This window comes from Bos grunniens, chromosome 10 (assembly GCF_055505025.1).
Source record: "Bos grunniens cultivar Pamir isolate PY7600 chromosome 10, Bosgru_T2T1.0, whole genome shotgun sequence".
In the NCBI taxonomy this organism is placed as follows: Eukaryota; Metazoa; Chordata; class Mammalia; order Artiodactyla; family Bovidae; genus Bos; species Bos grunniens.
The window spans coordinates 61,768,218-61,785,008 of NC_141174.1; the positions used below are offsets into that span (position 1 = coordinate 61,768,218).

Here is a 16,791-nt window from a genome sequence, read left to right on the forward strand (position 1 = left end):
AACCTTTATGGTACAGGATTTACTTACATGATGACTATTTATCTGGATAATATAGAGATATATATTTTTTCCCAATTTTTAAAAGTTTCATTTTATGATTTTTATTTTCTTTAATCTAAAAACTATAAATTTTAAATGTGGGATTTGTTTGTAAAGAATCTGTTAATTCTTTTTTATTTTCCCCCTGCTGAGAGATGATATTTCAATTTTGTGATAACTGACAGTGAGGATGTGCTGATACAAAATTATCACACTGACTTTCTAAGTGCCCTTACCCCTAAAGTATGGCGTTGTCTTATTTTCATAAGAGTTTGATGTGATATGGGCTTTTAAGTTGATGAGATGAACAGGATTTGCCTTGGATTGGACAAGTCTTCACCTCTACACAGGTTATTCAGTCCTCAAATTCATGAAGTTTTGAACAAAAAGTTTAAAGTGATTTCACCTGTGTAAAAATTAAAATATAGAAGTCTTCCTGGATTGAAAACCAAGTGAGAGTTGGACTAGTCTGAAGTCCTGATGGTCAGACATTTAAATTATTGCCATTCTGTATTATTAGGTAAATTCTACAATTCTTTTTTAAACTTATGTCCCAACTTCCTGGACTTTTCCAAAGATTTTTGTCTTCAGTAGTCACCCCAGTACTTTGGCAATAGTGTGAGCTCCAAAAACATTTGATCTGAATTAAATATGTTGCTTTTCATTGGGAAAAATCTCATTTTATCCCTGCTCCACTCTCGCCTTCATCCTCTTTGCCACACCATAATCTTATTGAAATACAGTCCACCAATTGTTTGTTTTAATGCTATAACAAATATCATGCTGACACAAATTCAGACACCATGAAATATAGGGTATTAAAGGAATTTGGGGGAATTGGTATGTTTTTAAATAAGTGATATAAAATAAAACCTTCTAGATTTTTAAAAAGCTATTCTGCAGTGGAAAACATTGTTCTCTGTGTTTTCTCTGTTCAGCTTCTTGAGACTGTAGAGAAACCTTGCCTATCTCCTAACATACCCTCTACAGAAACATCAAGTCGGAAATCACTGAGCCCTGCCATAGCATTTGCTTTTTCTGCAGTTCATTTTATGGGAGCACCTGTTCATGTAGATAAATGATGTCAAATGTGGATGCCAGCCTAAAAGATAGTGATTTCAATGAGGGAAGCCAAGCAGGAGTTGGACCTGCATGCAGTAGGCAAGTCCATCCAGCTTCTGTAATCAGGCCCTGAGGGACCACATTTATGACAGCTGTTTAGACCTCCTACATGTCTGCTCATCTGCTTACTGTGGAAGAAATGAGCACTCATCAACCCAGTCCTGGAGTGAACATCTATCTACGGCCATTGGTTAAAATGGGTCCTCTAGCCTACATTCATTGCTTGGCAATTAGAGTCCATTTGAATGAACATGGTCTTATGTAAATAATTTGAAGTGTGGCAATTATCACAAGTGTGCACATTCAACAGGCTTTGTCTGCTTTTACTTGTTGCCAACTCTACAGTGAAGGGGATATTTCTGAGTCTAAAAACAGCACAGAGAACTGGTCAAAACTGCACAAGGTATTTCTTATCAAAATATACAAACTATCTTTTGGAGTATACCTTCATCAGCCCAAAAGTAAAATAAATCTTAATGTTATTCTGGGATATTAGACAACTCTACTGGAAATAAAAATCATTTTTAGAGTCCAGTTTACCTCCCCCAAAATCACTATTGACTTCATAAAAATTCCTACTATAAACACTTCACAGTTGCCAAATCACTTTCATAACTGTAGTTAAGTAGGACTCTATTTACTGATGTGGCAAAGGCAAGGGCAAAAACTGATGTACTGTCATTGACAAGGAAACGATAGGAAGTAGTTATAAATATGTAAAATATTTTTGATATGGTACAAGAATCTATAAAATAGTTGCCCCTTGAAAGTGAAATTACCTAACTGAGAGCAGAGGGAGGAGGGAGACTTCTTTATGCTCCATTCTTTGGAACTTGTTGAATTTCATCCTTTATGTTTTCTCTATAAAAGCAAGATTTTGTCGTATATATATATATGATATATGCATATAATTTTATCATTTATATGATATGTATAGTTTTGTCATATATATAATTTTTCCTAGTTTGTGGTATATCTTTTCATTTCTTGATGTTTTTAGAAAAGCAAAATTTCAAAATTTAATGGTTTATTTACTAAACCATTAGTGTTGAAATCAATTAGTCTTGAAATCAGATAATGTATGTTCTATGTCTCTTTATTTTAAAGTTTTTTTTTTGGGGGGGTTATTCTAGGTTTTTTGCTATTGCAAAAGTTTTAGAATTAGCTTATTATTAATTTACCTGGATGTCCAGAAAAAAATGTAATCTTCAAATAATAAGTTTTACTCCTCCTTTTTGATTTTCATTCCTTTCATTGATTTATATAATCCAAGTGCTCCAGAATAATCTTAAGAATAATTTTGATTCAGGTCACCTTTTTCATGTTCAACTTTAGAAGAAATATTCTCAACGCTTTCTCATTAAATAACTTTATGGAAAAAAATTAAAAAAAAAAAAGCAAAAAGAAACAATAAATTTGACTTGTGAATGCTATGAACTTTAGGAAATTTAGTTTCACTGGTTGTTATCACCAGGGTCTTAGAGAAGAACCTGGTATGCATTGCCTCATTCAATCCTAAAACATTTGGATTATTACACCCTCTATTTACATGGTGAGGGGGTTATCAAGCATAGGTTGTGCTCAACCATTGCTGTTCAACAATAAGATAGGAACCAGTGTTTTCCTATTAGCTTCCATTCCTTCAGCTGTCATTGATACTTCACTCTATTTGGGGATAACAAGACGCTTATTTTGAGCCAATGAAATCAGAGGTGAGGAACAATTGTCCACACAATCTACATAAGAATCTGTGAAGACCATGGTCACTAAAAGGGCTATTCAGCTAGACAACCATGTACAGTTAGTTTTCAATGGGAGACTTTTATCTCACAGAAGAAAAAACAACAGTCGACTCATTTTTTCTGCTCTGTTGAGCCACAGTCCTACACAGAATGGTGAAGAAAGAGCTGCTAGAGATGATAGTTTCCCCACAACTCCCTGTAGCATTTATGCTTACCTGTTCCCCTGTCCCTCTACCATCTCCTCCCAGTGGTCCTCTTCTAAACTCTTTAGGACTGGAGGCAATGTTGTTTAGCTGTATCAACATTATTCTTTTAGCATGAATTCTCTTCCTTGCTTCCATTAATCCTTCCTAATCAATTATAAAGTTTTTTTTTCTTTTACAAATTTCCTTACTAATGCTCAAAACAGTGTATCTAGTTCTGTCCAACTAAGAAACTTGTCAAGTTTAAGAAAGTATAAAGAAGGAACTGACAAAAGTTTTGCATTTCTAAACATTATCTTCTTAAATATAGATGAAAAAACAGAGTTGTTAAGTAATCCAATCAAGGTGATGGTTACTAGTTTGAAAAAGAGGCTCAAAACACAGTTTTAACTAACTCCAGCACTCATATATAAAAACACTAGGTTTTACATTGTTTCATCCAGTTCTCAAAACAAACCCATATAGGAGGAGTTTTCTATTGATGCTCTAACGAATGAGCACAAATTATAACAGCTTAAGACATTACAGTTCAAAACAAGAAAAATCCATTATCTTACCTTTCTGAAGTCAGAAGTATTAAGGCACTTCTTTTGGAGGTTCTGAGGAGAATCTGCTTCCTTGCTACCCATTGTTTTTGTCTTGTGGCTTCTTCTCCCAACCTGAAAGCCAGAAACGGCAACTCAAATCTCTCAGGAAGCACCTCACTTTGATACTAACCCTTCTGCCTCCATCTTCTACATTTAAGTATCCTTGTAATTACATTGGGTCCACCTGGATGAGTCAAGCTAATCTCCTTACTTAATTACACCTGATCAGCAGCTTTACTCCCAATTGAAACCTTAATTCACCCTGCCCATGAGTTCATAGTTTGTGGGGATTAGAAAATGGATATTTTTCAGGGTCAGTTATTTTGCCCACCAAAAATAGGGATGATTATCCTCATTAGTAGGCTTCCCAGATGATGCTAGTGGTAAAGAGCCCACCTGCCTATGCAGGAGACATGAGATGTGGAGTCAATCCCCTGGTTGAGAAGATCCCCGAGAGAAGGGAATCTCCCCTGGAGAACACTCCGGTGTTCTTGCCTGGAGAATCCTATGGACAGAGGAGCATGGCGGGCTATAGTCCATAGGGTCACAGAGTTGGACATGACTGAAGTGACTGAGCATGTATACACATCCTCATTAACACATAAGATAAGTGAGATTTAAAGAAGCTGAACCACTTGCCTAACTTTACACAGCTGATAAATTGAAATATTGGGATTGTTCCTACTCATTTTGCCCATTATTTTCTGTATCCTTCAGAATTTTGGCAGGAAAGAAATGGCATATTCAAACTGTGTGATTTAAGGAGAGTTTAATTAAAGAATTATTTTTATTTATTTATTTTATAATTTTTTAAATTAAAGGATTATTTTATTTAACTTAGAATAACGTTTTCCAGGTTCACCCATGTTGTCACACATTTCTTCCTTTTTTAAGGCTGAATTACATGTACACACATAAATAATTTTATAGATACACATCTCATATTTTCTTAATCCATTATCTGTGGATGGGCACTTAGGTTGTTTCCATAGATAGACTATTGTAAATTGTCTATGCAATGAAATGGGAGTGCAGATATATCTTAAATATCCTGATTTCAATTATTTTGAATATATATCCAGAAGTGAGGTTGCTGGATCATATGAAATCTATGTTTTCAATGTTTTGAGGAATCTTCATACTACTATTTTCTAATATTAGTAAATACTACTAAAATACTAATATTTCCCATAGCAATTGCACCATTTTATAGTTTATGTTTCCACAACAATATGCAAAGGTCCAACTTCTGTACAACCTTTGCTATCTTTTTTTAAAAATAATTGTCATCCTAATGGAGAAGGCAATGGCACCTGACTCCAGTACTCTTGCCTGGAAAATCCCATGGACGGAGGAGCCTGGTAGGCTGCAGTCCATGGGGTTGCTAAGAGTCAGACATGACTGAGCGACTTCACTTTCACTTTTCACTTTCATGCATTGGAGAAGGAAATGGCAACCCACTCCAGTGCTCTTGCCTGGAGAATCCCAGGGACGGGGGAGCCTGGTGGGCTGCCGTCTATGGGGTCACACAGAGTCGGACACGACTGAAGTGACTTAGCATAGCATACGATGGGTGTAAGGAGATAGTACGTTGTGGTTTAGATTTAGATTTCCCTGATAATTAAGGATGTTGAGCACCTTTTCATACCCTGTTAACCATTTGTGTATCTTCTTTAGAGAAATATCTGCTCAAGTCCTTTGCCCATTTTTTAATTGAATTATTATTTTTTGCTACTGAAATATAGTAGTTCCTTATAAATCAGATATAGACTTTGCAAAGATTTTCTCTAACTCCATAGATACCTTTTAATTCTGTTGTTTCCTTTGCTGTGCAGATGCTTTGGAGTTTGATATAGTCCTCCTTGTCTATTTTTTCTTTTGTGGACTGTGCTTTTTGTATCACATTGAAGAAATCATTGCCAAGACCTGTGTCATAAATATCTCCTCTATGTTTTCTCCAAGGAGTTTTATAGTTTTAGATCTCACACTTAAGTCTTTAATCCACTTTGATATTATTTTTGTGTACAGTGTAAAGTAAGGTTATAATTTGATGTTTTTATACATTGATGCCCAGTTTTCCCACTACCACTTATTGAAGAAACTGTCCTTTCCCCACTATGTCCATATAGACAGGCTGGCAGGAATTGAAACCTTCTGTTATGAAAAACAGCCAACCAGTGTCCACTCTCCTGAAAGGGGGCTGTGGACTAAGAACGCTGATTCCCTCTCCTTCGTCCCACTGAGCTCCTCCCAATGTTCCACAGTTAATCTGGCCACAAAAGAGCAGCCATACAGGAAATTTAATGAGGCTAAGCAGTCAGCCTCTATGAATAGCAGAGAAGAGAAGGGCAGAAAGAGGATGTGGAGGGGCAACAGAAGATACCTGGGTATTTCCCTCCATTGGTTTATTAATTTATTGATTTCTATGAATATTCATTGCTGCTTTCAAGATTCTACTAACAAACATATCTTCAACATTTAAATTTTATGAGCAATTAGTATGGAGGTAGTCAGAATCTGACCTTTTCCACTATACCATCCCTTCTACAAAAATGTACTTATTTACCTGCTCTTGTTTAATTGCCTTTAAACTTCTGGATGCATGTACTCACTGGGAATGATTTATGGTTGGGCTTTTACTGGCTGCATTTTGAACATATCCTTTAGGTGTAAGCAGTATAAAGCTTCATGGGGTTGGACTTGACCATATAAGAATGAGATAATAATAAAGGTGTTGAACATAAAAATAACAATTAAAATCACATTTAATCTGCTTAAATTAATTATGAGAATGGTATATGTAAACTAATTAGCACAACCTAGTAATCAGCCTTATAGAATATATTTACTATGATGGCATCATCAAGATGGCAACATAGGTAGTTCTTGACTTCAGTCCTCCTCACAAGAATTAGCACCAATTCATAGACAAGAAACCATTGTGAAAAGTCCCAGAACCTGAGAGGAAGGCTGAAGCACCCTTGAAATCATAGAAATCAAGAAGTATTATATGGGTAAGAGGAGCAATTCATCTTGACTGCATTGGCCCCTCCATAAAGTGGGCACAGTGTTGTGCCAAGAGGATCTCCTGGCGTCTCAGTTTTTCCAGTGGGAAAAGAGAATCCAAGATGGACATCCAGATTCCCCTCTATTATGGGACACAGCTAGGGAGGCACACTCAGGTGTCACCTCACACTGAGGCACACTGAGGCACACTGAGGTCAGGGGTCACTGGGAGAAGCTTCAGGGCTGAACCACTGGGAATCACATAGAGATGGAGAAGTGGGCGGAGCTTATAGCCACCAGTGCTCAGTTTATGGAAGCCCAGGTGGCTGCCTGTAGCAAGGTGCAGTGTTCTAGCAGAGACCCCCACCAGCTGCTCTGCACCATCTGAAAGCAAGCTGGTATCCCATTCTGTTCAGGGACCTTGGTTTTGGCAGTCTGGCCTGAAATGAGTTCCCAGCCAACAGGCCCTATTTGCCATGAAGTATGTTCTATGGACCTGCATAGGCAAGGAAGATAGTTCAAAGCCCTGCCCAATGGCTGAGCATAATCTACAATCCTGCCCCTGCTGAGAAGCATGTAACCATGCTCAGCAGCCTTGTAGCATATCCTAGTGTGTCCAAGCAGAGAAGAAAATTCACAACCATACCCAACTGCTGAGTTTAGCTGTCAGTCTAACCTGACCAAGAGCTGGCCAGAGATCCCAGATATCACCAAGGCCCTCCTACAGTCTTCCTCTGACAGGGAGACAAACCAGCATCCAACTCCATCTGTGAGCATGGCCAATGGCATTGCATAACCAGAGAGCTTGAACAGTGATCCTGGGAAGCCTCAGAGTCCTGCCTATTGTACTACTCAGCTGTAGAGTCCAGTCAACAGCCCTACCTGACTGCTAAAGACAGCCAGTGTGACCTGATCCAGCACAACTTGTGGCCACCACTTGATGAGAAAGCCTAGGCAGTAGTTCTGCCCAGCTGCAAAGGATGGTCTCCAGGTTCCCTGATCTGTGAGATCCAGGTAGAGACCCTGCCCAGTGAGAGAGCATGGCCAGCAACCTTTCCAAAAATGAGTACAGTCACAAGACAACTTGATCACCCTAATTATTTTTGGACATGGCCTGTGGTTCCACCTGATCTACAGAGCACACACCCTAAGGCTCTATGGGACTGCCAAGCCCTGCCTGTAGCCCTACCTGAGCAAAGAATTGAATTAGGAGCACCATCCAATCAGGGAGCAGCCCTGCCCAACCAGACTCTAGAGTGGCAACATAGCCTACAACCCCACTCAATGAGAGGGGACATCAGAGTCCATCTAGTGGTCCCATCTAACATAGAGCCTGCTGGCAGGCCCACATGAATTACCACAGAGTCCAGCCAATGGCAAGCCACCAACTCAGCACAGGCATTGCTCTAATACCAAAGCCAAATAAAAGATACAATAAGAAAAAACAAAGAAAAACTATAGGTCAATATCCCTGATGAATATGCATGCAAAAATTCCCCACAAAATGCTAGCATATTGAATTCAACAGCACATTAAATGTTCAGACACTATTTAATAAAATACAACATAATGGCGTTCTTTTATCTTTTACCTCAGTGTTATTTTATGTTATTTTTAAGTATCAAAATATCTTGATATAAATAAAATATTAAATATATCTAAATATAAAATATGAATAAAATAAATAACAATATATTTAAATAGAAATTTATTTAAAGTATTAAAAATATTAAAAAGACATTTTTATAAAGATACTAGGCCAGAAAATTTTCCTATTATAGACTATTTTTTTTGAGACCTCTGGAAGGCATCCGAGCTGCTTGCTGGATTTTTGATCAACTAGTTCAAGTGTATCTCTTCATTATAGGTTTTCTTTAGTCTTTATTGTCAGTTGTTCCTTTAGCTGTATTCAAAAGAAAAATTCGGTTCTCATTCATATCAGCAGCTTCAGCTTCAGCCTTGACTTGTGCATGCGCTCAGAGTTTTATACCTCCAAAATACACGCATATTTGCACTAGAAATTTTTTTATGTTATAACTTTTTCCTAATGTGTTATTCAGTGTCAAAACATTACAGAACTTGAATTGTCAAGCTCAAATGCATTTCTGGACACATGAAAGAGAGCCTTTCAATAGCCAAAGCCCTTTCTTTCACATCTAACTCTGCCACCACTAATACACAGAAGAGTGAGATAATGGAGTTAAGATGAACAAAGCCGAGAAAGGAAATAAAAGTGAACAGGTCATTTATTTTTGTGTCATGTCCATCACAGGGAAACCTCACAGAAGGGTTTATACCGAGTTTGGCCTGCAAGTAGGAAAGATGAGATCTACATCTAGGATAAATCTGGAAGCCAGAGATAATCTTAGAAAGAAATTACTAAGAATAAACGTACTCAACTTCATTAGGCCTGATTCCAGGTCTGTGAAGAGAAAAACAGTAACTTAAAATCCAGAAACACCTACTCTTTAGTACGATAACCTCAAATAGGATTCAAAGTCAGTATAACAATCTGTTCATTTCATAGCTAACACATAAGTGCTCTGACTGAAAACCAGCATACGATTTTCTCAGGAATAGTGTGAGAGAACCGCTACACTATAACCTCTTAATCAAAGCATATATCTTCTGAAAACATTGATCCTATTCAGTGACCCTTGTGTCAATTTCAGTAGATCTATACCATCAAGGCTCAACCTAAAAGCTGCCACATGAAGACAAAATCCTTTGCTTAGCTATAAATTTAGGTTTGTCTTTTCAAGTAATGGCCTAAGTGAAGATGAACTGTTTTGTTGGTTTCAAATAAACTCAGCTTGAATTTTTCCCTAAAATGGTACTTTTTTTTTTTTTTTAACATGAGCCATCTCCTGTAACCAAAAGAATTTGAAAATCAAATGAGGATGGAGTCATACTCCACATTGTGTACCAATTTACGTTCAAACCATGAAAACTTTAGAGATATACAAATTAGGACAAAGAATAGAATCATGAGTTAACTGAAAGATCTTTTTTATTATTCCTTAGAAATTGCCATGCTTTATGAGCAATGGAGGGAAATTATAAGATCATATTTAATTAGAGAATGTTATTTATGAACCAAAAATAAAGCACTAACTTTCTTTTCCAACACTGCTATGCAAGTCAGAGAGAGAGATTTCTGCAATGTACATTGAAGAATATGTCTTATATTTACATAGCAAAAACATTTTTAAAAAGTAGGTAATATTATGAGAGAGAAATAATCCTAAAAGTTATACGATCAGAAGAAAGATACTAGTAGCTTAAAAATACAGTAGGTGAAACTTTTCTTCTGTGAACCTCTTAGGTCTCACATCTCTACCAGTATCAGAAGCAGAGGTGGGTATAAGGCAAGAAGAAGAAGGGAGGGGAGCAGTGAAACTAAACTGAAAGAAGCAAAGAGAGAAAAGCAAAGTCAAACATAGAGATGGAAAGATATCTGATGCTGATCTTTGAAAACTGTGCAGACAGGGTCAAAGAACTCTCGGCAGTTTATTTGAAAACTCAATTTCAAAATGACATGAGTATTCTAACTTGGATGACAGACTATATGGAGCATAAAGAATTGGTGTGGAGCCAATCAGACCAAAGAAAGCAAGTGTTGACAGTCAAACTAGACCAAGAAAGAGACAACATTTGCTACAAATTTCCTAAGGCTTACACCAGTTCTTTGATGGAGACAGATTTCAGACTGGCATCACAATCAAATTACATATTCTTTATAATTCACTGCTTATTCATGCTTCAGCTGTTAGATGAACTATGAGTAATTCATTTTAAAGTTGGGTGAAATAATTTTTGAGTAATCCTTTTGTTGCCATTTTCAACTCCTAAATTCAAGATTCATTCCTTCCAGTATTAAAAAAAAGTTGAGCTGAAGTGATTCAAAGGATGTAGCAGCCAATAACTGTTTCAGAGTGTTCAGAAGGGATGGACCAAGTTAGTAATACCTGGCTTAGAATGCTTACCTAGCAAGACCTTCAACTGTCTGTGAGAATCACAGATAAAGGCCACTTATTAGAGCTCAGGTCTGCCCTGAGTGTCTTTGCTCATAATGGCTTTGAAAAACATTGCCAATATCCTCTCCTTATTAAAAGTGCAGTGCATGTTTGCATTTGACAGAAATTATTTTAAATCTATTTATTTTTATATGACCCTTTATATGTGACCTAATTTTTAATGAAAAAAATATATAATTTAGATGATTAAAATAAGTTTTTCCCAAGATCCTCTAGAACAGGAAGATTTTTAAGAAGTTTCCCAAAGGTTATCAGGAACTTAAATCATGTTTAACAGCCAATGACCTGTCCAAGTTCCATCTTTCCTACAATGAAATCCTATTTACTGATGCTCAGACCATGTATCTATGTGTTTCCCTGGTGGCTCAGATGGTAATGAATCTGCCTGTAGGTTCCCTATGTGGGAGACATGGGTTCGATCCCTGACTTGGGAAGATCCCCTGGAAAAGGGAATGGCTACTCACTCCAGTATTCTTGCCTGGAGAATTTCATGCATCCCAGTATTCTTACCCGAAGTACAGTCCATGGAGCTGCAAAGAGTTGGACATGACTGAGCAACTAACACTTCAGACCAAATATCTAAATGACTGACTTTCTAGTTTGTCAGACATTTTGATATATTTTATTTACTTCTCATGTTACAAAACCTTTGATTACCTATCTTGTCTTCGCAATTTTTCTCTTTTGCTCATTTGTCTACTTAGTTTCTGACCCACTGATTATTTAACTCATCTCTCCAATGTTTCTGACTGGCTACATTCTACCCTGATCCACTCAATAACACTTTAGCACACAGAGTACCAAGTGATATCCAACTCTGGTCTCCATTGTATCACCTTTCTCTCCTATGGCATGATTCCTCTCTTAAGTTAGTGACCCTGCCCAATATCCAAATTTTCCAACTCTAATCTTCAAGTGTATTCTCTGTCCAATATCTATGGCCCACATGTTGTTCAGTCAGTCAGTCAGTTCAGTCTCTCAGTCTTGTCCGACTCTTTGCAACCCCATGAACTGCAGCATGCCGGGCCTCCCTGTTCATCACCAACTTCTGGAGTCCACCTAAACCCATGTCCACTGAGTTGGTGATGCCATCCAACCATCTCATCCTCTGTTGTCCCTTTGTCCTCATGCCCTCAATCTTTCCCAGCATCAGGGTCTTTTCCAATTAGTCAGCTCTCTGCATCAGGTGGCCAAAGGATTGGAGTTTCAGCTTCAACATCAGTCCTTTCAATGAACACCCAGGACTGATCTCCTTCAGGATGGACTGGTTGGATCTCCTTGCAGTCCAAGGGACTCTCAAGAGTCTTCTCCAACACCACAATTCAAAAGCATCAATTCTTCACTGCTTAGCTTTCTTTATAGTCCAACTCTCCCATCCATTCATTACCACTGAATAAACCATATCCTTGACTAGATGGACCTTTGTTGACAAAGTAATGTTTCTGCTTTTTAATATGCTGTCTAGGTTGGTCATAACTTTCCTTCTAAGGAGTAAGCATATTTTAATTTCATGGCTGTAATCACCATCTGCAGTGATTTTGGAGCCCAGAAAAAAAGTCAGCCACTGTTTCCACTGTTTCCCCATCTATTTCCCATGAAGTGATGGGACCGGATGCCATGATCTTAGTTTTCTGAATGTTGAGCTTTAAGCCAACATTTTCACTCTCCTCTTTCACTTTCATCAAGAGGCTCTTTAGTTCTTCTTCACTTTCTGAAATAAGGGTCGTGTCATCTGCATATATGAGGTTATTGATATTTCTCTCAGCAATCTTGATTCCAGCTTGTGGTTCCTCCAGCCCAGTGTTTCTCATGGTGTACTCTGCATATAAGTTCAATAAGCAGGGTGACAATATACAGCCTTGATGTATTCCTTTTCCTATTTGGAACCAGTCTGTTGTTCCATGTCCAGTTCTAACTGTTGCTTCCTAACCTGCAGACAGGTTTCTCAAGAGGCAGGTCAGGTGGTCTGGTATTCCTGTATCTTTCAGAATTTTCCACAGTTTATTGTGATCCACACAGTCAAAGGCTTTGGCATAGTCAATAAAGCAGAAATATATGTTTGTCTGGAACTCTCTTGCTTTTGCAATGATCCAGTGGATGCTGGCAATTTGATCTCTGGTTCCTCTGCCTTTTCTAAAACCAGCTTTTATCCAGTCAGAAATTGGATACAAGATACAGATATAGATACAAATTCCCTGCGTGGTATCATCTTAATAGAAAAATAATTGGGAAATGAAAAATATTTGAATTGTTTCCAAAATAAAAATGAAAATAATTTTAATTTTTAAATGAATCACTATAAGAACATTTAGTTTGTTCATATCTTTCATATCTTTCTCATATCTTGAGAAAGATACGAACAAACTAAATGTTCTTTTTACTGTAGTCAAATGGAAAAAAGGAAAAAAAACAGTATAAAGCAGAAGATCTGGTTTTTCCTATAGCCATATGACAAAGTGTTTTAATTCCTCTGAACTTGCTTTCTTTATTTGTAATAGGAGACTGATTCTATCAGCTTTATACAAGTCCAGAGGTCATAGGAGAATCAAATAAAATTAAAACTAGTGAAAAATCCTTGAATATAGTATGAGCTCAGCAGTGTAGTGGAGTATGTAGAGCAGCATGAAATTCAAAGCTAATAACCCTCTCATACATAACAGAGTTAAAAATTGTTTTCTAGTTGTCGTGATGGATTTGTAAAAATATAAGCAGTATTTTTTTCCATGTCAATGAATCCTCAGAATACTCCCTTTAGTGGATGACATTTAGTGGGTAAGGGCAGGCCTTTTGCTCCTTACCACCTCAGTGATATCCATCTACCTTCCAGTGCTCACATGTAATTGCTCTGGGTTTTGTTTTTCTGGCCAGAAGAGCCCACTTTGTTATCTGTTCAGGAAGCCATAATTTTGTATCCTCTGGTTGGAAGAATTCTTAAATGCATGCAGTCATCCTTTGGTATACAGGGGAATTGAATTGGTTCCAGGACCCCCTGCAGATACCAAAATCTGTGATGCTGAAGTTTATTACATAAAATGGCATGGTATTTACATAAAACCTATGCACATCCTTCCAAACACATTAAATCATCTTTAGCTTACTCATAAAACCTAAAACAATATAAATGCCATTCAAATAGTTGTAAATACAAAGTCAATGCTATGTGACTATTTGCTGGGCTTCCCTGGTGGCTCAGATGGCAAAGAATCGGCCTGTAATGCAGAAGACCTGGGTTCGATCCCTGGGTCAGGATGATCCCCTGGAAGAGGGATTGATTACCCACTCCAGTATTCTTGCCTGGAGAATCTCATGGACAGAGGAGCCTGGGGGGCTACAGTTCATGGGATCGCAAAGAGTTGGACATTACTGAACAACTAATACAAGGAAAATCCAAATTTTGCTTCTTGGAACATACTGAGAATTTTTAAAAATGTTTTCAGCCCACAGTTGGTTGAATCCATGGATGTAGAGAACCCATGAATATGGAGGACCAATTGTGTTTTACACTGGCTCTCAGCGTTCTCCAGTGAGATTAGTCTGTAGGTTCTCAAAGGGGTAAGTAGCATGATAAACTATTGGCTGCCTAACCTTACCTGACTTACTGTCAAAATATCTATAGATAGTATCCTAGGATCACCTAAAAAGGTAAACATATAAATATTTGTTTTTATATAAGAAAGAATTCATTTTACTCAAATCTTTGGTTTAGGGTCAACTTTTAGGGAAACCCAAAACAAATTATTTAAAAATAGAATATAAAAAGCATTCTTATTCATAGCTTTTGATCACATGATTGTCTTTAAAAGCACATCTACTTAAATCAATCATCTGTTGATGGGCTGTTGGGTTGTTTCCATGTCTCAGCTATTTACTGTATACAGCGCTTCTAGGAACATTGAGACACATGTATCTTTTCCTATTATATTTTCATCTTTGCCAAATATATTCCCAGGAGGCTTTCTGGATAGATAATTGGCTTAAGAAGATGTTTCACACAGAGAGAGAGACACAGAAACACAGACACACTGGAATATTACTCAGCCATAAAAAATAATAAAATATTGCCATTTGCAGCCAAATAGATAGACCTACAGAATATTATACCAAGTGAAGTAAGTCAGACAGAGAATGACATTATTATGTGATATCATTTATATGTGGAATCTAAAAAATAATGCAACAGAATTTATATACAAAACATAAACAGTCTCACTCTGTCTTTCATAAGAAAACACACTTATGATTACCAAAGGGGGAAGAGGAAGGGAATGATAAATGAGGAATATGTGATTAAGAGATATAAAATGCTATATATAAAATAAGGAAGAAACAAGTATTAACTGTATAGCACAAGGAACTATATTCAATATCTTGTAATAACCTCTAATGGAAAATGGACTTCCCTGGTGCCTCAGATGGTAAAGAATCTGCCTGCAATGTAGGAGACCCAGGTGCAATCCTTGGGTTGGAAAGATCCCCTGAAGAAGGCAATGGCACCCCACTCCAATATTCTTGCCTGAAGGGTTCCACGGACAGAGAAACCTGGCGGGCTACAGTCCATGAGGTTGCAGAGTCAGACACAATTGAGCAGCTAATACACATATATGGAAAATAATCATTAAAACTGAATTATTTTAATGTACATCTAAAACTGGCACAATATTGTAAATCAACTACACGTCAATAAAAAAGAAATAAAAACCAAAATAATTAATTTTAAAAACTACTGAGTAAAACAAAACAGAAAACAAAAAAGCATGTCTAATTTTGTTATTTCTGAACCTGAAGTTCAGAAATAAGCTCCTTACAACCTACCAAATGATATGCACCCTCCAGGAACATGTCCTACATATGCTCTGTGCTTCAGGCATAGTGAGCTCATTATATGTCATCTATGGGGGAATTTCATGCTTCCATGTCTGCATATGCTAGATGTATAGAAACTGAAGTATCCCCTCCCCTTACAGTACTAGAAAGGATTTACTGACTTTGGACACAAAGATTGACTATCTTCCCCACTATAAAGTTTGCCCAGTTTTTCTCTGACAGATTTGATTTTTCCCCTTTGTTTGAAAGAGATACCTAATCATCTGAGATACCTAATACAGTCTCTTGAAAATCTTTTAAAGATCACATTTCTAGATGGTTCTCACATTCATAAAGACTCATGCTTACATCATAATAAGCAAAGCTCTGTTAATGAAGGCCTCACATGCAGCCAGCTATCTTTAATCCCTAACTTCTGCATGACAGGCCCACAAGGCTCACAATCAACATCTCAAGAACAATACTTTCAAGTAGTCAAAACTTTGAATGATAAACCCAAGAATGCCAAGAGTCCAGTGCTATTAATTAAATTGCAATTACTGTATTTCTTTAATATACATCTTCCATTTAGACTATGCAGTACTCTGGGGATAATTTTTCCTATTCCCAGACCTTAGTAGAGTACAGACACATAACATGAACTCAATAAATATTTGTTGAATATCAAAAAATGAAAACAATGATCCTTTTGGCCATTGCATTGAGAACATACATCTTAAGATGTAACACTGAATATCCAAGCACTGACTAGACCAGATGCCAATGTGGAAGGAAGAGAGAATCACCTGGGTAAGTTAAGCAGGAACTGCCAAGGCATTTTTTTCAAGGCATTTATTTCATATATTTCTGTGAGCCCATGTTTACTATTTATTCTGTGCCACACATTATGAATTTGAAGAGCAACTAACAAGGCCAAAATGCATACTTGTAGCTATGTAAAGGAAGAGCTTTGTTGAAGGAGTTGCTAATTTCTAAAGGCTAATTTCTGTCAGGTTTCCAGAAAGTTTATTTCTAATATTACTCCAATAAGATGATCAAAGAAATAACCTGTGAGTTTTCCATCCCACTGAATGTAGAAATGCTGGAACTAATTCCCTTTAAAAGCCTAAAAGTTTATTTACTGTGCATCTTTAAATCAGCAGAAATTCCTGTGAGAGATTTTACATTATCATAGTTGATCCAGATGTTAAAAAAAAAAAGATGAAGGGGAAAGTTTGAAGATTCGTTTCTA

The 16,791-nt window shown here is 37.1% G+C and overlaps 1 long non-coding RNA gene across 1 annotated transcript in view; it reads right to left on the reverse strand.

The window, feature by feature from the left end:
• LOC147364666 (uncharacterized) overlaps positions 1-3,849 on the reverse strand; it is a 193,185-nt gene extending 189,336 nt beyond the window's left edge. The window contains exon 1 of the long non-coding RNA XR_015134842.1: positions 3,664-3,849. This is a non-coding gene — a long non-coding RNA (uncharacterized LOC147364666). The remainder of the gene's footprint in view (positions 1-3,663) is intronic.
• Between the last annotated feature and the right edge of the window lie 12,942 nt (positions 3,850-16,791).